The sequence below is a fragment of the Prinia subflava genome, chromosome 16 (assembly GCF_021018805.1).
Source record: "Prinia subflava isolate CZ2003 ecotype Zambia chromosome 16, Cam_Psub_1.2, whole genome shotgun sequence".
Classification (NCBI taxonomy): domain Eukaryota; kingdom Metazoa; phylum Chordata; class Aves; order Passeriformes; family Cisticolidae; genus Prinia; species Prinia subflava.
In genome coordinates, this window is record NC_086262.1 from 13,291,161 (window position 1) to 13,312,360 (window position 21,200).

Sequence of the window (21,200 nt, forward strand, 5' to 3'; positions counted from 1 at the left end):
AGCTGACTGTGATGTTAATGGACTCCTCTGGTGCTCTCCATTGATTTCATCAAAAGGAAGAACATTAGGATGCTGTTCCTAAAGAAAGCACATGGCAATTTTTTTTCTGTAGCAGTGAAATAACTGTTCAGGTGTCTTGCAATATTTGTTTACACCTTTTTTTTTTTTTTTTTTTTTTGTATTATTCCCTCTTTTCTTCATCTTTTGGGATTCCCAGGCAATTACTGAGGCTGTGGTTGCCACAAGCATTGTTCATTTCACTTTATTGCAGAAATGCACTGAAATCCTGGGAGCGGTTTTCTTTTAATGGCCCAGTCGATACATGGTGCTTATTCCACCTCAAGCATTACAAAGAGATTTTAAAAGCATACTTGTTCATCTTAACACTCCCGTTAAGTTTCTGAAATGTTTAATATACCCTATGTGTTTCTTAACATTTCAGCACAAATCCAATATCCTGCTCTCACTGTAGGCATGAAACCATCACTCACCATGCTGGGGATCTCATCTCAGTGTGTGTGTGCAGAAATTTAAGTTCAACCAGTTTGTACAAGGGTAAAAGCACAGTGACTAATAGGAAGGAGCACGTGGGAACAGAGTTTGCCTCACCAGAAGTGGAATAAAAGCTGAAAGTCTTCCATGGCACATGTTGGGGGGAGTGGAGAGTTGTGGAGTGGAAACTTTTGCTCCTAAAGTTCTGGAAGAATTGATGTGTGAAATTGCAAATCTGGTAGTAAGAGTTTTTAATAAATCTATCAACTCAAGGGTGGCACTGTGTGACTGAAGAGTAGCAAACACAGTGTCTGTATTTAAGAAAGGGAGAGTAATAGAGAGTATGTACAGGCCTTTTAGTCTGGAATCAGCTCTACAGAATCAAAATTTCTGGACAAAATTATGTCCACTTTGTGATGAGTTGAGAAAAGGACACAGCAAAAGTGTCGGCTACATAGGTAAGAAGCTTTTAGCATCCTTGATTTTTATAGCCATTTGTGAATATCTATGCTTATAAGATGTGAATTAAAACAGAGACACAAACAGATGGGGGTATTAGAGAGATCAGGAGAATGGAGAGCCTGATTTACAAGAGAGGGCTAAAGGAGCATGGCTTGTTGATCATAGGAAAATAAAGGCTAAGCAGGGTTATGATTACTGCCTGTAAAAACCTTAGGGAGAAAAAAGGACTATTTGCACTTGAGACCAATAAAATCACATTGGAAATCAAGTAAGTTTTCTAGCCATTAAGACAGGGAGGGTGGAACAGCTTTCTGGAAGGAATGACAATGATCAGAATCCCAACTACCAGCCACAGCTCAGTAAGTTTATGGAGAGTTAACACAATGTAGTGCACTTGATAGAGGGGACTGCACTTGGTGACCCCAGAGATGACTTCCAGTCTGTATCCACATGCAGGAACTCAATTTCAAAGTCCTCATTAAACTTTCTGTGTATTTCTTTTTCCTCATCTTCTTTTAAAAAAGGATTATCCTGTGATAAACAGGGTGGTGCCATCTGCCACAGTCTCTGGCACAGAAGGGAGGAGTTGCTGTTTTCATGTTAGTTAGCTGTATTGAGAGGGGTGGGGGGAGGATTTGGGGCTGCTTCCATCTGGCACTGGGGCTGATTGAAGGTGAGAGATGATCTCTTGAAACTCGGGGAAAAACGATGGGTAAGGCAGATAAAAGGTGTGAAGTGCCTTGAAAATACAGACCAGGCAGCTTAGGTGTGATGTGGCCACTAAAGAGGGGTGAGAGAAGGGCTGTGCTAGAAGGGAAGGACATAGGGGGAAGGTAAGAAAATTCTCTTTACAGCGTTCTCAGAGGATACAAGCAGGGCAAAATGGCAGTTTTCTGTGTTAGGGAGAAGAAAATTAGAGTTGATCTGTGGTCTAAGATGATGAGACACTCCACTGTGCCGGGAGAAGGATGGCCCTGTTTCAGCACAGGGAACTGCTGTGATGATACATTGATCTAGTGAGAGCACACAAGGCAGATCAAAAATGATGCCCAGGTTCCAAAGCTGGGAGAAACTGAAGTATTTCTCCAAGGCATTGGTCTGCTTCCAGCACTGACTGTTCAAGTGGAGCAGATTAGTAGAAAAACCTGTCTTTTAAAGTATTTGAAGTATGGTTGCTGCAGGCTCAGCTCCCTCCTTCTGGGAGAGGAAGGTCCCCAGGAGGATGGGTTCACTCCTGGGAATGTGCTGGTGGACCCCATCCTCTGGCACTGGGTCCTGACCATGCTGAGGCTGGTCTGGAATTCATGAGGAATTAAGAAAAGATCAAAAGGAAAGGGGGAAATCTGAGTTTATTTGTCTTGAATTTGGTCCTTAGGGAGTTTCATTTTCAGATGCTTCTCTCCACATATAAGAGTCAGAGATGTCTGCACTGAATCTCTCCACCCTTGGTTCTCTCTCCGAATTAAAGACTCAGAGGAGATTCTGAACTGCCAGACTCCTGATTTCATTTTTCACAAGTCCCTGATGCAAACTTCTCTTGTCTTCCCTGGTCAAGACTATAAGATTTGGCTTTTGTAGCATAGTTACTAGGAAAATTCTTACTGATAGTCACCCACATCCTGTAGTCCTTTCTTGTGTTTTTCCTTTATTTTCAGAGGGCTTGTCTGTAATGCTGTTGGCCCAAAATTAAGGCTGTGATAACGTGGATGATTAAAATGGCACCAAAAGCTTTGTGCAGAGAAGCTCAGTCAGGCCTTCATTAGCTTAGCTTAAATCACTTCAGGCTACTTTGATTCTGAGCAAGTTCACAGAGGATTTTTGGATTAACTTTCCCACATAAATTCAGGCAAGCCCTAAAAATCCCGGTAGTATACACAGCATGGCTTTAGGAAATGAGCTTCTTCTAGGGCTCCTTCTAAGAGCTCTTCTAGAGAAAAGTACCTCTAGAGAGATGGAATTCTGCAGGCATGAACTGGCAAAGGGGAGCGACATGACGGTGGCAATGGGCAAACAGCCCTTCCTCCTGCTTCAGAGATGTTTTCCCCTGGGCTGGCAGAGGCTCAGACTTAGAGAGAAGGTGACAGTAAATTAAAATTAAAACCCTTGAGTATGGCTTGTGAGAAATGCCCATTTAAGTTTCTGAGCTGTAAACATCTGCTTGTGTTTCTGTCTGTCAGTCCAGATATTGATCCCTTTCTCAGTTTCTCCAGGTGTAAAATGGGGTAAAAAATACTGGTCCCCTTTGGAAAGTGTTTTGATACCCAGCACTAAAGAAGTTCCAAGAGTTCATTATCACCATCCTGTTAATGCTGCTGCTGTTATCATTCAGTGGTTTGCTTTACTGGAGTAATGACCCATTAATATTATTTTGTTGACTGTACAGATGATCTTTCAAAGCAGCAGTGAAATGTGCTATTAGGAACTCCAGACAACTTACTGGCCTAATTTATAAGCAGATGCAACCAGTAATAAATAAGAGATTAAAATGAAGCAATGGTGGAGAAAGTTTTTACATAAAGAACTCTAATCTCCTCTCACTCTCTCCCCAGCCATCAGAACCTCTCATGCTTCAAGACACAGGCCTGTGGATCAGGAATTGGCTTCTTTTCCATTACTCTGCATCCACTGCTTTTGCAAACACTAAATTTATGTATAACAAACAATCCCTGGAGCAAGGCCTGTGTTCATACCTCCTGGAGACACTGCTGGGGAGATGTGCAGGTTTCCCTGGTGGTGCAGCTTTGTGGAGCTCCTGCAGCTCCCAGGCTGCTTCCCAGGGACCTGAGGAACCCGCACAGCTCCCGTCCTCCAGGCTGCCACAGGCAAGGCCAAGAGTGTTCTAGGAGTGATGTCAAAAGAGCTAATGGCTAATAGAAACCCTGTGATGCACTCTAGCTCTCAGTAGGGAGGGCTGGGTAGTAACCCTCCCTGCCCAGACACTGCTGAATGTTTCATTAGCTGAGAAATGCAAAGTCTGCTTCTTTGGCGGAGGTGATGGGGGCTCTGTGATATGGGGCAACATTTATTCTGTCTCAGCACAATCAAAAAATTCTGTCTCAGATCAGTCAAAAATCTGCACCCAAATAAACCAAATTAAATAATATCTAACCCAAAGGATGTGGCTTTGGGTTAGAAATCTGAAAGAAGGAAGAGAATACACTATCAGTTCATGGAATACATTCTTGTTTTATATCCAGCAGACTATAATGTATAATTTATTGGTATAAATGTATATAAACTATACATTTATACCAATAAATGAATAGCGTAGGTCAATTTATCATAATTCCTTGGCTTTTATTTACTTTCTTAAGAGGTAAGGTAGAGGCAGAGCAGTTAAGGGCAAAATTCTCTTGCCACATCTGAAACAGAAATGGATTCAAAAAATAGATCATCCTATTATGAGCTCCTCTGAAAAAGGTGGGATTTTGAAAGATAGACTCCCAATGGAAATTTCTTCTTGTTTTTAATTAAGCTAACTATAATGGCTGCCCAGTTCCCAGTCCCAGGAACCTGAGGCCCCACTGTCCTGCCTGGTGTACCTGGAGCTCCACTCTAAGGATGGGTTAAGTTTCCTATTGCATATCATCATTATTTTCTTTCTCTATCTCTCTTTTTGTTTTTTAATTTGTAAACTTCAGAAGTCCAAGAGAGAACGTGCTGCTTCGCCTTCCCTGTTCCCTGCTGACTTCATTCCCCTGATCAAAGTGAAAATAAGTAGGGCTGGTTTGTGTAACAGAGAGGGTCTTACCCAGTCACGCCTCTTTGTTTGCAGACATAATTGAGGAGAAGACAGCTTGGGGAATAATGCTGCTTAATTGCTCTCACAGTTGCTGCAAGGCACTCAGTGGAGGGTTGAGCTAAATTGGGTCTATTGTGGACTTTTGAAAAGCCTTGGTAACAGAGGAGTCCAAAAAAAAATCCCCACCTCAAGCCCTTATATAACAGCAAAGTAACCTTCACTGCAGCGTGGGGTTTTTTCCTGCATAAAATTCCCTTGGATGAACCAGGGAAATGATGCAGCTGCCCCATCCCCACAGATCTCTGGTGGGCACGGAGAGAGAAGGGGTAGAATGGAGCATCTGGGTGGAACATCTCATCTGTTAAAATGTTCAGCCTTTTAATAAAGTATATGTATGGTGGTGGAAGCTCCTTCCCTAATGAGTCCCGGAGTGCAGAAATCACTGCTTCTCAAAGGAAGACCAGGCTGTAACTCTCTTGATTTTAAATCAAAGGTTGGCTGTGACTCCTCAATCCTTTGCAGTCCAGAAAAAGTCAGCAGAGCTGCTAATTAGAGCAATGGTTGTGGGTTTTTTGGCTTGAAACCCTGAAATGAAGGGCAGGTCTGCTCTGTGTGTTTGACAATGACGAGACCTCAGATTCCTGGAGAAGTTTTTTAGATGAAAGAAATGGAGAAGGGCTTCCCAGGGAGAGACTTCCCTGGCCGTGGAGTGGACAAACCTTCAACAACTCAGACATGACACTGAGGGCAGTGTTGTCCCTGCCCTGGGGGATCACAGGCTGGAGACTGAGAACTGGACTCTAATTTTAATGATGCTCGGATTGAACCTCTCCTGCTTTTAGAAACAGGTCTTAGTTCTGCAAAATTATTCTATTTTCTGCTATTATTAAGGGGGATTCAAACATAGTATTGATAAATATTCCTGCACTGAAGGGGAGAGGGAGATATTTTATATGACAACGGGGACAAAAGCCTCATTCTCTCGCTGTTATATTCATTAGAGTTTTTTTGTTTACAAGACTGTCTTACTCCATCAGAGGTATGGCAAATTGTCTCCTAAAGGAAGCAATGAATTCGCTAGACATACACCTAAACCTTGACAATTATTGTCTCTTCCTATATATTTTTAAAGCCTTGGGTACTATTAATCACAGAGCTCAGGAAAAAGCATATGACCTTCTCTGTATCAGTCTTAGAAAGATCTTGTGTATTAAGAAGCTGTCTGCCAACAAGAGAACTGCAAATGGTTGAGCAACTCCAGTCCCTGTGGTAAAGAGAGTTAGAGAAGCCACCAGGAACCCTGATTTATCTGGGTACAAGTGTACACCTAAAGTTAAATACGTGGTTTTCCTGAGACTCTTCACAGCTTGGTTCTCTGTGCCCTCTTTTGGGCCCTGCAAAGATAAAACACTTACCAGGAAAAGTGTGAACACATCCTTCTCTCAGTCTTGTCTTCTTCCGAAGCTCTTTCAAAGCCTCTCTTTCCTAGAAGTACATCACAAATATCCCAGGTGGCAGAAGGCATTCATAGTGCAAGGGGAGTTAAGAATTGCAGGTTACTTGATATTTTTGCCAAGAATTTGGTGCCCTAAAGCCACTTTCAGGTTGCTGCTTCGTCACAGCTCTGTGGGTTGGGGACTATTCTGTATGGATCTATTTTGAAAAAAAATTGTGCTGACATTACTACATTAAATAATGCTAACATTTAACATTTGGCACATCCTTGAATGCCTTCCTGCAGTAGATTGAAAAGCCTGACCAGTATTCAAATTATAATAGGAAACTATTCTAGTTCAAACTTAAAGGAAATGGATTTTTGAAGCTTCATATTTCTAGAACTTATCAAGCATATAGCTTCAAACAGAAAAAAAGATGGAAGGTTGGGAGGGGATTTTTTTTTGCCAGACTTTCTCCTTTATTTTGCTAGAAATGACAGCTGAGAGTAAACAGTGGCTCTCCTCAGATTTTAAAGGATGAGAGACATTTTAAAATGGAAATTTTTCTCCCTGACATGCTGCATATATGACAACAGTAGGAAAGAGTTCACAGGACAATGATGGGATGGTTTTCCTGTTATGTCCTTATCCTTCAGAACTTAAAAACCCTGACACAAGTAAAAAGTATTTTTTTCATGAAAAAGAGGCTGTTAAAAAAAACCCCACACAAACAAACAAACAAACAAAACTCCAAATGACAACAGATTTAGGCTTTGTTTCTTTTGGCAGTGGTGTACAAGTCTCTCTTTCTCTATTTTGGAGGCTCTCCAAAAGTTTTTTTTAAAGGTATTTTCAAGATGGCCTTCACTTTTACAGGTATTTTAATAACTTAGAGCAGGGAACCCACATTCAGTGTGACTGCTTCTCTTCAGTTGCCCAGCAATTTATTTTTGGTTCAATGTCATAGAGCATCATTATTGATGATCTAGAAGAAAATATCCAAATTCTAAGACAAAAATCACAGGTGACAGAAAAACTGGCAAATTAGTAAATAATAAATCAGTTTTTCAAAGTTATCTGGATCCAATGAACAACCAGAGTCCTTTGAACAAGACAAAAAATATGAGGTCCAGGAACCAGGAAAATAGGTCATGCTGACTGACTGAGGTGACTGTGTTTTTGAAATGATAAACACCTCAATGTCAGCTGCCTGCAGCAGCTGAAAAATTAAATAGGAACCTTGAATGTATGAACGGGAGAAGAATGAGCTCATGCAGATATTGCTGTGATACAGAGAAATAAAGGCAGACCGCTTTTGTGGCACTAAAGTTACAAATTTAAAAGCGGTTCTAAAAAGAATAATTGCAAGAATGGTGTTTGTCCTAGAAGTCCTGGCTTATAGGATGAGTTCTTTTGTTTCTTTGAGAGGAATTGGGAGGTGTTTTAGAAGAGGAAGACTCTGGCAGCAGAGGACCCTTGGATGTCACGGAGAACATCATGGCATGATCAGAGCCCAGCAATGGGAGAGAGAAACACTCAGAATAGAAAAAAAGGCAAATGGTTTTAATAAAGAACAGCGTGCTGCAGACCATGATGGGTTTCCCAACATTAAATACATTTTTTTAAATGTGTTTGGGCATCTTTCTGACTCTCATGGCAGCATTCAGCCCGAAGTGGTTGGCTCTTGGTGCAGTCACTTCTGCCTCCCTCCAGAGACCCATACACGGTGTCTCTGTCAGGCTGCTCCTACTCAGGAGCCAGAAGAACAAAGCACATTTGTGTGTTTGCTCACCCTGGGGAAGAAGGGCAGGCAGGGGAAGAAGCAGCAGCTGCCTGCAGGCAGCAGGAGCCTCCAGGGCCAGGCTGTATCCGCAGCCTGCCAGGACCTGCCACAGGTGGGAGCAGGCACCGGGCACTGCCAGGTCCTGCCTGCTGCCCCTCACCACCTGCAAACACTCCACTGTGTTCTTTTAGGCTAATGCAAAGCCCTTTACACCAGGCAATCAGTGATGGCAAGTACATAAGTCCTTCCCTTTTGCAGTGGAGAGAGACTATTGGAAATACTTCTGAAAAAAACCAAACCCAGTGCCCTTTCTGAAATGCGCTTTGGATTTAGGGACTCTGCACAGTCCTTCAGCTGTCAGCTCCCTCTGCGTTCCTCACATTTGATGGTTCACTGCTTTTAGATTTGCTCCTGCCTGGCCATCCATTGCTGTTCTCCTGTGACTAATATGTGGTTGTACGGTACCACCGAGAGCCTCTGCAAGGTGGTAGCACGGTACATATGGGACCCTGAGGGATTCTGAAATGACCTTTTTAAAAAAACAACAGCATAAAATAAATTAGAAAAGGGAAGCAGCTTGGGAGAGGGCTTGATGCTTAGAGCAGCAGCCTCAGGAAGTTAACTGTTTTAGAAGGAGCTTTTCCTCACCTGAGATCGATGGGGAAACTCTTCTTGAGTCTCAGGATTTGCTCAGGTACCAATCTCTCATCCCTCCTCCTGCTCTCCAGTCCTTGTTTCATCTTCAAAACTAGAGCGTTATGGTTGGATATTTTAAAATATTTAATATTTTAGAATGGCTGGTGCCCTGCTGCTGCTGCCCAATGATTGTGGCTGCTCAGGAGCTGATGGAGCAAACAGCAGGAGAGCATCACGTGCAGGAGTGAGTGTCCAAACCCTAAATCCTTCTGGGCCAGGGAAGGGATGAGTGCCATGAACAATTCACCATTACGCAGAATTCAAGCTCCACTACTGTAATTTTAAAATATGGCCACAAACTAAAAGACAGACCAAGCCAAGGGCTGCCAGCCCCTCTTTCTCCTCTCTCTTCCCCTTATGTGCCCCCAGAAAAGCACAGACCCTTCAGGGTACAGTGGTCACTGCAAGAGCAATCCCATGATGAATATTGTTTTTACAAGAAAGCCTCATGTCTAATTGTAGCATGGATGAGGTGAATGAGGGGCATAGAAGGATCTGCCACTTAGCATAAATTATTTGGGACAGAAATTTAGTGCCTAATACATTTGTAAAGCATCTAGCAAGGTTCTGGGTGGTTCCTGAGCAGAGTAATAACTGCTCTTTTCTGTTTCATATTTATAATCCAGAAGAGTTAGCCCTTGAGTAAGTGTAAACTGCACTTCCATCATATTTCCATTTGGGTTATGAATATTTCACACACCTGCAGTCTCAAAAGCACATAATTGCAAAACCACACTCAGACAGGGACTGAATAAACACTGTTGCTGTTTCTTAATGAGCCATTAATCAGATGTTTAACTACAGGTTATTCCCTTGAGTCCTGATGTCCCAAGAAAAATCTGTATTCCCTCTAAGTCATAGAGAAGCAGATGACTTATGAACAGGAAATTGCAAGGTGCAGGCTGAATGAACAACATTGGCTTTCCTAATGGTGAAAGATAATTTTTTTTAAATTTTGTTTGGGTGTCTAAGTCTCCATGGGCTCTAGCACGAGACAAGGACTTTGTAGGGGCTAAAGACTTTTGTTGCTATTGTTGAAGGGTAAATTTGGGCCAGGGCTGTGAAGATGCTCTGCTTGCCTCCTGTCAGTCAGCATTACCAGCTTTCCATGGGGGAGAGTAAGAGTGTGACTCCTCACACAGTGTGAAGTCCCCCTCTGGAATCCACTTTCAAAGGAGGGTGTGTATTCCAGCTGCATTTTATTTAACAAGGGATGGATAATTTTATGGCCACTCTTATTTGTAGCTTTGCATGGTAAATTAAGGCTAATAAAAGGATAATAAAAACAGGTATTTCAATGTGTACAGCAAACTCTGCAAGAATCAGGAAGGAAATTTCTTCCAGCAGCAGCATTGTACTGTTGTTTAGGTAGACTGAAATGGACATCTCTTTCATGGGGGAAAATAATAATTTCAGAATTTTATTTAAGTCCAAGTAAGCCCAGTGCTGTGTTTTGAGCATGAGCTGATGTGCTGAAAAATCATTGTTCAGAAACACTGCAGTCTTCCACTAGAACAGCCCAATGGGTTTGAGGGGTTTTCTGAGTGGAAAAAAAAAAAAAAAAAAGAAGGTTTTCCTAATTTCTAAACTTGTGTCAAAACGTGTCTGGTTTCAGTCCCAGTTTCGCTGGCACTAAAATGTCATACTGTGCTACAACGGCTTGGTGAGTTACTGATGTTCGTGACAGATCTGCTGTAAACAGCATTTTGTAAAGGACACGATGGTTTTAGGAGCTGATCCATTTCTCTTGGTAAAACAGTCACACATCCTCATAGCAGCCAGCTGATGGGAGTAGCTGGTTTTCCTCTGAAGAGCAAGCACATGGAGGTGAAGCCAGCCTACACATATTAGATATCAGAGGAGCTCCAGGTTATTAGCTATGGAGAACAAAAGGTTTTAGATGCTCTCTCCATCTGTTTCTCCCTCCTGTGCCAGACACACGGTGTAGCAGACCGTGTCTTCACAGACATTTTCCAGGTGGAAAATGTGCACACAAGAAGCATCTGCATCAACTCCTGTATCTCCTTCCCAAAGCACGAGCTCCTTCCATCACAGCTAAAGGAGACATATCCCAACAGCAGACATCCATAAAGTCTCATTCATGCTTTTAATCCCTGCCTTTTTTTTTGGTTTTTTTTTTTTTTTTTTTTTTTTTTTTTTTTTTTTTTTTTTTTGTGGGGCTGTGTGCAAGACCCTGCTTGGGAGAACAGAGGTTGTGTTTGTATCACCTCTTGCAGGGGGCTCCTGTATGGCTGCACTCCTGCCTGTGTTGCCCTCTCCCTCAGAGACCAGCACAGAGACTGAACTGGAGGTGGCTGCAGGAAGATTTTGGGCAGCAAGGTGTTGCTCTGTTGTACAGCAACATCCCAAAGTGCTCCCAGGCTCAGGAAGGAATAGATGGAGAGCATGCACAGGTCTTCCTGAAGGGATCAGCCATCAGCAGAGCTGCCCTAACAAGAATGTCCCACAGTGTGGGTGCTAAAGAAAGTTCAGGTGATTAAAATATGCAGCGTTCACTCATAGGAAGGTGCCATTCCTCATTCTCTCCCATGGGAAGTGTGGCTTGCTGTCAGCAGAGGCTGGATGTGCTGCTGCTCTGCTGAGCAGTCTGTGGCTGCAGCAGTGGCAGAGCTGCCCCACCCTCACAGCTGCAATCACCATCTCTGTTTTCCCTCTTGCCTGCTGCTGGCAAGCTTTAGACCAGGCATCATCTCCTGCTGCTGCTGAGGTGTCTTCTTGGTGTGTGGGAAGGGGAAGTGGAAGGTAAAGATGGGTTGAGTAAAGGGTAGGGATAACAGCAACAAACGAAAGAGACACTTCTGCCTTCAGACTTGCTGTTGTAGACAGAGGCATGTGCAAAACCCCCTCTGTGATTCAGCAGCTTCTGCCTGGCCCTTTCACATTCAAACAGAGGTGAGGTGCTCTGAAAAACTAATGAGAGGAATGTGAAAGTCTTGTTAGGCTGCCCTCGATAAAACAGCACTTGTCATAGAAACAATCATTCATCACTGCTGGGTTCACCTGCCAAAAGAGAGCTGTAAGTTTTCTTTTTTCCATCCACAAATCTTGAAGTTCACTGTGATCCATCTAGATGGTTTCTCTCTGTGGGAAAAAAAGAAAAAAAAGTGTTTTGAATTTAGTAAATAATCCTTAGGAATATTTACAGAAGATACATAAATGCCAACACCTCCTCTTAAGATATAGCTCTGTGTCTTAAAATCAGCATATGCACACTGGGTGACTGGTGGTGAATATTCTCCCTAAACAAAAACCCAGCCAGGCAGGCCAGCAGGGAGCTATGCAAATGGTGAAGAGCAATGATCTGCCTTCACTGCAGGCTTAATTTATGAACTAGATTTATTAGGTCTTTTAATTGAATGAGTTACTGCATATCCTACTTCTTCCTGTACCAGTAGCTGTGTCCAGAGAGAAGGAAAAAAAAAAAAAAAGAAAGGCAAAGGAACCCAAATCCTGGCACCACTTTGCATGTGCAAATTTAATATTTGAAAATACCAGTGTGAAACTGCTTCCCCTCGCTGTTTTGTACCCAAAAAAAGGCCAAACTGGGCATTGCAGTTGAGAGGGAAACCCTTTCCCAGGGCATCCTCAGCACAGCTTGGCACTGCTCTTGTCCACACAGCAGCTCAGCCACGGGAGATGCTCCTGCCCAACACCCCTTGTTCTCCTCTGCCTCCCAGGGAGCAGGGACACAGCATGAGGAACTAGAATAATGTGCTCAAAAATGGTCTGAGATTGTAGCAGAAATAAAAAATAGCAGGAAAAAATTCTATTGTGCACATCTTGAGCTTCAGATTATTGTCCCCTGCTGTATGCTGGGTGCTGCTGGTAGCTTTTCAGGACATAAATGAGTGTCCTTTGCTTGTAGCTCTGCAGTCCCATAAAAAGATCCACTTCTTGGAGACTCTGATTGCACATAATTACTTTTTTCCTTTCTAAATTGCAGTTTAGAGATTCCCCCAGCTTCTGTGCCTGACAGTTCAGGAGAATGATCTAAATTCTAAAATCAAATTACAGACAAGTAATAGACCTAAAACCACCTTAATGTATAATGAGTGTAATGTTTCGCACATACCCAAGAAATATTCCTAGCACTGTTAGATCAAACAGAATAAAATTATGGACTGCTAAAATCACAGCAATTCAGCCTCTTGTCCTTGCAACACAAAACAAGGGACACTGAGATATTCCTGATCTTCAAATCATCTCCAAAGCTGTATCTATTATTGTTGAGGTTTTTTGCCTGCATGCTGTGCTTTTTTTGATATCTATTTATTTTTTCTGCTGAAACACAGATGTTTGCCCTCTATTGTATTCACATGAACCACCCAGATAAGCATTCAGCTGCTCTGTGCATGAAGTACGATCATTTTGCATGTAAGGAAAGGAAAAAACCAACCCCTGTCAGTTGAATAGCAAAAAAAAAAATAAACCTAGGAGTGTGTGTGAACAAGCATTCAGTGATAGACGCCTTATCTCTGAGATTGATCTCAGAGATTTTGGCCCTTTAGCGTGAGATTGATGTGGAACAGTTTTCAGTTTTGACATTGTGTTGGATCCTTCAGAGATGTTGCCATTTTTGCAAGGAGGGAAAGCTGGTGTCTGCCTCAGCAGGCAGCAGAGCAGAGCAGCAGAGGCTCAGGGACATCTGATGTGTCTTCCTTATGGGATTTCCCTCTGCAATCCTTTCTATTGATCATATGTTGTCTTTCCCCTCAAACTCCCCTGTGCCACATTTGCTCTTCTTGATGGTTTTTGGGTCCAGCTCCAAACCATATTTATCTGCCTTTAATTTCCAGGGTGTTCTGAGACGTGCAGGGATCCCCCAAATTCTTGAAGAATACTCAGGGCATTGGATGGGTGATATTGTAGGCTCTGCACACACACAACAGAGGAAAGCAGAGCTAAAGTCTGGGCTAACCTAACATGAGGATTCAAGTAGTTTAATTTTGAACTAATTTCAAAATAATGGAATTAGATTTTCTATGCTATTAGATTTTCTAGGGGAACAATAGAATTAAATTCCTTTAGACCACGCAGGCTGCGATCCCAAATATTTAAATAGAGTTGAAGTGTCACTGAGGGCTGAGCCTGCCCATGTGAAGCTCTGGTGATCCTCAAATGCCCACGAAGGGGAACTCAAGGCATCAGTTATACGGGCACAGAATAGAACAGAATAGAACAGAATCAAGGCCTTTGTGTTCAGTAATTTTGACGTACTAATGCATTCAGCTCTCAATCACCTAAGCATCAAAGCAATTAAGCTTTGGTTTTCAGCAGTGCATCCTAATTATGCAGTCTCTTCTGCAGAGATGGATGATCAAGCTCACATGGCAGTGCAGAGCTCAGGACAGGGATATCCATCTCCCACTCAGCTCCTGCCTTTTGCTTCTCCTTGCAGAGACAGTGGTTGATGCTCAGGGACATGTACCCTCAACCTGGTTCCCCTTCATTGTCATTGACCCCGTCATTGGTACTGTCTGACCTTGAAACACCCTTTAGTTTTTATTTTTAAGCAGATTAGGAAGAAAGCTTCTTGGAGGGCTTAAAAGACTGTATGCTAAAGATGATTTCTGCAACCTGATATGGATTACCATAGTTACTCTGTCTGAGCATGGCAGCTTTCCAACTCCTCTGCCAGGAATGATCTAAAAGCTTTTCTTTTATTGTGTCTTGAGGTGAGAGTCTGGCTTTAAAAAGCTTTCAGAATTCTAATTCTTTCCTCCAGTTTGTTGGCAGGGGGAGTCCAGGGCTGCTCCATCTGATGTCTGATATCACTGATAACCTACAAACGACGCGCTCGAGATCTCTGATTGTGCATGTCCAATCATTTACTTAATTAAGGGAGATGCAGCTCATGGCATCCCTATTATCTCTGCAATCTTTTATTCCTCCAGTCTCTTTCCAGGCATACTGTTCAGGGTTTGTGGCACTCCCTCTTCTTCATGGAACATGTGCATTTGCTGGGCCAGATCTGCAGTTAGCAAGAGCAGCAGAATGTAAAGGGCAGTCTCTTGAGTCTTGTTATCTTCTTATGCACAGTAATAGCACAGTCTGCATGCCATTCATGATTTTTATTTAATAGAGTTTCCTGGTGTGTATTTTAGGATTCATTTAAAAATACATCAGTGATGAGCAGGGTAGGAAGAAGAAACTGAGCCAAAAATTCTCTCTAAACCCAGACCAATAACTGTCTTCTCCTGCCTGCAGCTGACATTTAGGAGTATTCTTAAATCACTTTAAGTGATTTTTAAAAATCACTTCCAAAAAAAGGAGTCTGAGGGAGAGACTATGGGTGGATTGCCTGATGCCAAGCATGAGTAGGGCGAAGAAACTGGGTCCTAAGTTAATGTTGAATTAATGTTGATAAGTGATTAGAGGGAAACTGGAAATGGCAGACTGTGTGTGGAATACATCAGCATTGCTTATGGCAATATTTTAATGATGAAAAATCCAGGTTTCTATATATAGCACTGATTTATTCCTTGGGATTTTAACTGAGGCTCTTTCAGGATTCCATGGACTGTGGCATGGACCACCCTGCTGACCACACGTGGGTAGGGAGCACTTTAGCACTTTTTCTATTTTATGTCTCCATTTGGCAGGTCCAAGACTGGGACAGACCCATTTCTCCTAGTCTCAAATTAATTCTTTATCTATGAGACTATTCTTTATCCTGCTGTACTGTCTGGAAATGATAAATTATTGCTGTAGATAACAGATACTTTCTTCTTCTTCCTCCCCACCTCTCAGCCCTTGTTCATAGTGCTGTCCTCCCTGATTTCAATAGCTGGGTTAAAGCCTGTGCAAAAACCCAAGTCATAGCGAAATGTCAGCAGGCAAAGCCAGTCCAAAATGCCTGGATTGCTGGTACAGACATGCTGCACATTCATCCATCTCCCTCCTGCAATCAATAAGGCTCTCAGCAGAGCCTTCTGAGGGGTCCCAGCAGAGCCTTCACTGGAAGTTTTCTGCTCTGATCCTCTGAACGTCCTGAGGTGCTGCCGAGGCTGCTCAGGGGATGTCAGAGCTGGTTCAGCCCATCAGGCCCACCAAGCCCAGCTTAGGAGATATTTTAAATGCCATGAATATTTAAAATGAGCAAAAATCAAGCCCTCGAGCATCCTGCTTTTCCAAATTGTGAGAGCTGTGACCAAATACAAACACAGGTAGTTTGCATAATTAAAATTAAGCCTTCTTTTCCATTTTCCTCCTCTTCCTTTTCCAGCAGCACCCCATTTAATGCCTGTGGCAAGATTCATCACCTGGAGGCTGTTTTTTATGAGATTTGACAAAGATCATTCAGGAGTCAATATTTTGCCAAAAGCTAAGTGATAAGTCTAGTGACTTGCATAAAATTACTCCTTTTCTTTTATGTCTTCCTTTTTCCCCCCTCCTCTTCTCATTGGGGCTTTGAGTTACTGACAGCAGAGCAAATGAGCTATGCTCAGGAGGTATAAAGGCTTCAGGTCTGTACTTTGCTCACTGCCTCAGCTTCATTTTGCATGATTTCTGAATAACAGCAGGAGCACGGAGAAGCCGTCATGTCTTCATGTACAAAACTCACAGCTCTCCACTGAATTCCTTGAGGTTTCCTTGTCATTTGATGAGCTAGGCAGCAGTGGTTCCAGCAGGACAAAATGAACTGGTTTAAAGGAGCAGGGTATGGAAGGGTGAGGGGAATGAGGCTTTCAGATACCCTTAGGCTCCTTCAAATAACCCGGGCTGAATTTTGGTAAAAAGGTGAATTATGGTACAAAGAATTTTTTGCCTTTGTGAATGGACCTTACACAGAAACCAGCACAAAAATCCTCTTGGCAATTGGCTCCCTTCCTAAATATGATCACCCTTCAGCCCATAAAATTACAGCTCTAGCTTTGTACCAGTGTAGTTAAAAGAGCAGATTTATCTGGGGCCCTAAATCAGAAGCTGATGTGCAGCAGTGGCTGTGTGGTGCCAGAGCAGTGCACAAATGCCCCAAGTCACACTTGTTCCGTTCTGGTAAAGCTGTTTCAGAGAGTTGCAAAGGAATTTATATTGAAGATTTCTGGGTTTGTTTGTCTGATTGCCTGGCAAGTACTAGTGAGGCTTTTTAAGCAGGTCACATGTGAAGGAGCAGTAAAAGGAACTGAAAAGAAACCTTCCAAAAGGGAGCAAATTCATTCCTGTCTCCCTGGAAGTAAAGACCTGCCTTGTGCCTTACTGCTCACAGGGTGGTATGAAATGTGTCTATATTGATTTCAAAGAGAAAGCTGTTATGAGGAAGCATTTCCTAAGACTCAGGGCTGGTTAGTTTGCAATCATTTTGTGTTAAATAATTCAGAAGCTGATGCAAAAGTAAATTAGTAAGTAGTCTAAACAACATGGTTTTGTGGCAAACTTTATCAAAGAGACCTAATTTTTGCTCTCTGATTATATTACAAGCCCGGTTGACAAAAAGGATCGTACCAATTCAGTGCATTTAGACTTTGTGAGGTGTTTGACTTGGCAGTGAATGGCATGCTGATTAAACATTAGCACCATTCAGTAACATTAGAATATGCATTAAATGGATAACGAAGTGCCTGGCAGAGCTCAAAGAGTAGATGTTGATGGGGAATCAGGACTAAATGGACCTGTGCTTGCTTGGGCACATAAGGGTTAAGGGACAAAGCTCTCTGCTGTTTGTATCAATGGTCTACAGCAAAACACAAAATGAAAAAATTTTGCAAACCACTAAGAACTGGAGAATGGCAGGCAGTGAGGAAAGGAGGCTGGGGAAGGTGGAATTTTTGGGAAAGGGGATGAGGAATGCACCAGGCCCATTCTGGTGTGTGCAAGGGCAGAGCCCTGCAGGCTGGGCACGGGGAGAGCTCATGGGATGAAGGGAGCAGTGATCCAAGAAGCCTCTGCACATCGATCCTGCTGCGATGGCCTGACAAAGGGAATTTATGTGGCCTTTAAATGTATAAACAAGGGAGTACTGAATAACAGCAAAAGAGGTGATTTTACTTTTATTGTGGCGCCGCTAAAACCAGGTCTCAAGCAGCAAAATATTGAGTCCAAACTTTGTAAGGATACAAAGAAGTTGGAAAGTGGGTAGGAAGGAAAGGCTAAAATTATTTGAGGGTATGAGGAAATGTTTTACAATAGGAGGCCTGAAAGGTTCAGCGTATTTCATAGACCAAAACATGGTCTGAGGGGATTTTTTTTTTTTTTTTTTTTTTTTTTTTTTTTTTTGTGCATGAGTCTGTTCTGGGAAGAAAATAACTCTGTCCCAAAAGGAGAGAAAAATAAAAGAAAAGCCCAGCTCTGACAGTTAGAACAGATATTATTAAATGAGGTGTGGGTTTGGGGAGAGTTAGGGTTTGTTTTATTTTAACTGGGAAGTGATTTTAGTCATTAGAACCCAAAATCAAGAGAACCAAATAAGAGAATTCTTTGCTTTTTGATGGTTCCAGAGTAAGATTTGCTGTTATTCTCCACTATTGACTTTTTTGGGACTTACAGCTCTGTTTGATTAGAAATAGCTGAGTAAAATACACTGGTCTGATAGAAGGTCAAAGGAAGATCTAATGAGTCCTCCTGGTGTTCAACGTGTTGGCACTGTAACTGGGGATGAACACTGATATTAAAAACGGCCTGACCCGCTCTCAAAAGGAAAAGCTCTCCCACTGTTATTAGCTTCCTCATGTGTGACAGTTGTTGTTCATACATTTTTAATGTTTTAATCTGGAAAGCTCATTGGCATTTTGTTCCGAAACTACGCGGTGCTGCTCCTCAAAGGAGGACATTTGTTCCTGCAGCTGCACCATCTGGGCAGGAGAGCAGCAGGGCTGCCCCAGAGTGCCCTGCCCTGCCCTGCAGAGGCTTGCCAGGATTCCTCAGGAGCTGGAATTGCTCCACTGCCATCCACATGGTTTGTGTTGAGATAATATCGAGGCTGTCTTGGGGGGCTCCAGCATAGCTGGGACTCTGCTCTCTGCTCAGAAGGACCAGCAGCAACAGGCAATGCTTTGATAGAAGGGAGAGGTTTATGATGAGCATCAAGCTGCATTCCAGCATCAAGCCTTAAAGATTTGGTGGAAAAAGGAACAACTACAGTTATGAAACGTGTCAAGAAGTGTTTCTCATCAGAGAGCAGTGGATGAACTCACCACAGCTTGTGCCAGCTGTGTCTGTACCTTAGCCATGCTGCAAGGCTGTGTCAGATGTTAAAGCTGACCCTGTGGTGTGCCTGTTCTCAGGAGTGAATGTCTGCCTGCTCTTCAGATGTTACCCACCCTGAACATCACTCTCTTTGTGAAAAAAACCCCAACAAAACAAAATACCCCAACAGCAACAAACAAACAAACACCCCCCCCCCCCCAAACAACCCAACAAACATTCAGACATTCTGCAGTGCTCTCACTGCCAAAGCCCTCCCAGGCAGGAATTGCTGCCTTTTCTCTTCCCCAGGCAGAGACTGAGTAAAGTTTTGTCTTAGATTGACCCAGCTCCAGCCTCAGCATAGGGGATTTGTTACAGATTTCCCCTTGTTCCATTCCTGCAGTGATTTACCCATTTCTAGCAACTAAACCCCAAATGCATCCACATGTCACGTCGCTGGCAGTGGCACAAGGTGCTCCAAGGCCAGTGCCTCTAAGCAGGGAGGAGGGAGTGGTGCACAGAAGCCTCTAAATTCCAAAGCAGAACTATAAAGAGCTGTAATCGTACCCAGAGTAACTTCCCTGCTATAATTCTCAGCAGGAAAACAATTACATTGCAGCAGTATAACCAGACAGACACGCTGTAAATACAAAACATCCTTTGGAAATATATGCCCCACATTCTAAATACATTTAGAATTAAGGCAAACAACTCTTTTCCAATTGGGATTCAAGGCAGACATGCCGAGGGGTTTGGGATTTTTTTTTTTCTTTCCCCTTATGCTTCTACATTTTTGTTTAGCAGACAGATAAAGGTGATGTGTTAGTTGATATGAGGATGGCACGCCCAGGCTGTCATTGGAGAAATGGCAGGGGAGAGCTCACCCTGATGCTCAGTCCCTCACTCTCCCCACTGCAGCTGCCCACTCCTGCCCTCCTGAGATGAAGGCGAGTGGGAAGGGGGGGTTTGGTTGGTTTTTGGCACCAGAGAGGACAAAGCCAGAAGCACAAAGCCAGATCTGCTGCCGGTGCTGGGATGCAGCAGCTCTGCTGAGCTCGAAGGCTCAGCTGGTTCAATACCCTCGGTCACTAGGGGAGGATAGAGGATCGCAGAGCCCGTGGGTCATGGACACACTCCTGAGGAAAACGGGAATGCTGCAGGGTCTGTCTGCCTGAGATCTGCTGCTTCTGCCACAGCAGAACCCAGAGAAGCAGCTGGGTACAGAAAGGAAAGGACCCATGCCTTGCTTTCTTTATACATTTATTTGGGGGACAAGACTCAGGGTTGAGATTTGGGGCATGCTGTCTTTCCCCAAACATTCAAAATTTGATTGAGGATCATTTTCAAATGCTAAGATGTTGATCTGCCAGAGGTTATTTTAAATTACTGGGCTTGAAAGGTATTTCTGAACTCAGTTTAGAAAGCCTAAAACATGCAATGTTGTAATATCTTCATTCATCTTTAGAGGGACTTTCTGCAGCATATGTTCCTGCACTGCTCAAAGAAGTAAAATTTGCCCATTTGCTGCTGCCAAGTCCAGCCCCTCTTGGAGAAGGGTAATTTGGCAGGCTGGGAGAGATTTTTAGTTTCTACCATCCCTTACCCAGTTCCACAGGAGGAGGAGATGGGGCAGGGGGAAGCAAGATCTTAAAGAAATGTGTTCAGAAATCTACACAGTTCTCTGGGAACAGAGATATCTTCTCTGTATGGATTTTAAAACCATTCTCCTGCAGTATGTTCAACATGATGGTTCTGTAAACCTACAGGAAGTTTTTCACTGGATACTTTGGGAGAGAAGATTCAAGTTTATGTGGTTGTATCAATCAGGGATAGCTTGCAATGCTCTGTGCTGATTCTGGATGTGACTTATTGAATTTATTTAAGTTATTATGAGATATTACCACACCTTCTATAAGTGCCCACTCTATTTCCACTGTTCAGTGGACATTTTAGCATTGTCTTTAATAAGAGGGATGATGCTGTAGAATTTAGGGACAGTAGGGTGAGTTGAGGTTAAGAATGGTGTGTATCCACCACAAATGGAAGTGTTGCCCAAGGCAGGAGATTAGGACAGTGCTTTCTCCAAAGACAGGAAGAACAAAAAGTTCACATTTTGAAAATAATAATAATAATGATAACACAGGAGAGAGAGAGGGGAGGAAGGAATAAAAGAGAGATCTTCCAGGGAACACAAAGCCAAAGCTAGCAGCACTTTACTGCAGCTCTCAAAAGTTTAGAAGTGAAGCCCATAAGAGAGAAATGCATGGCTTGAGGGCCAGAGCTAAATCAGGCTCCCAGCTCAGAGCAGGGGCTGTCCTACAGAAATGTTTGTCACTGCAAGCAAAGGCTGTGAAGCAAACAAGGGGGAACAGAGCTGATGTTTAACAGCCACTCTACAGCCACACAGCTGCTTCTGCCTCCAATCTGAAAGCTTATACAGGGA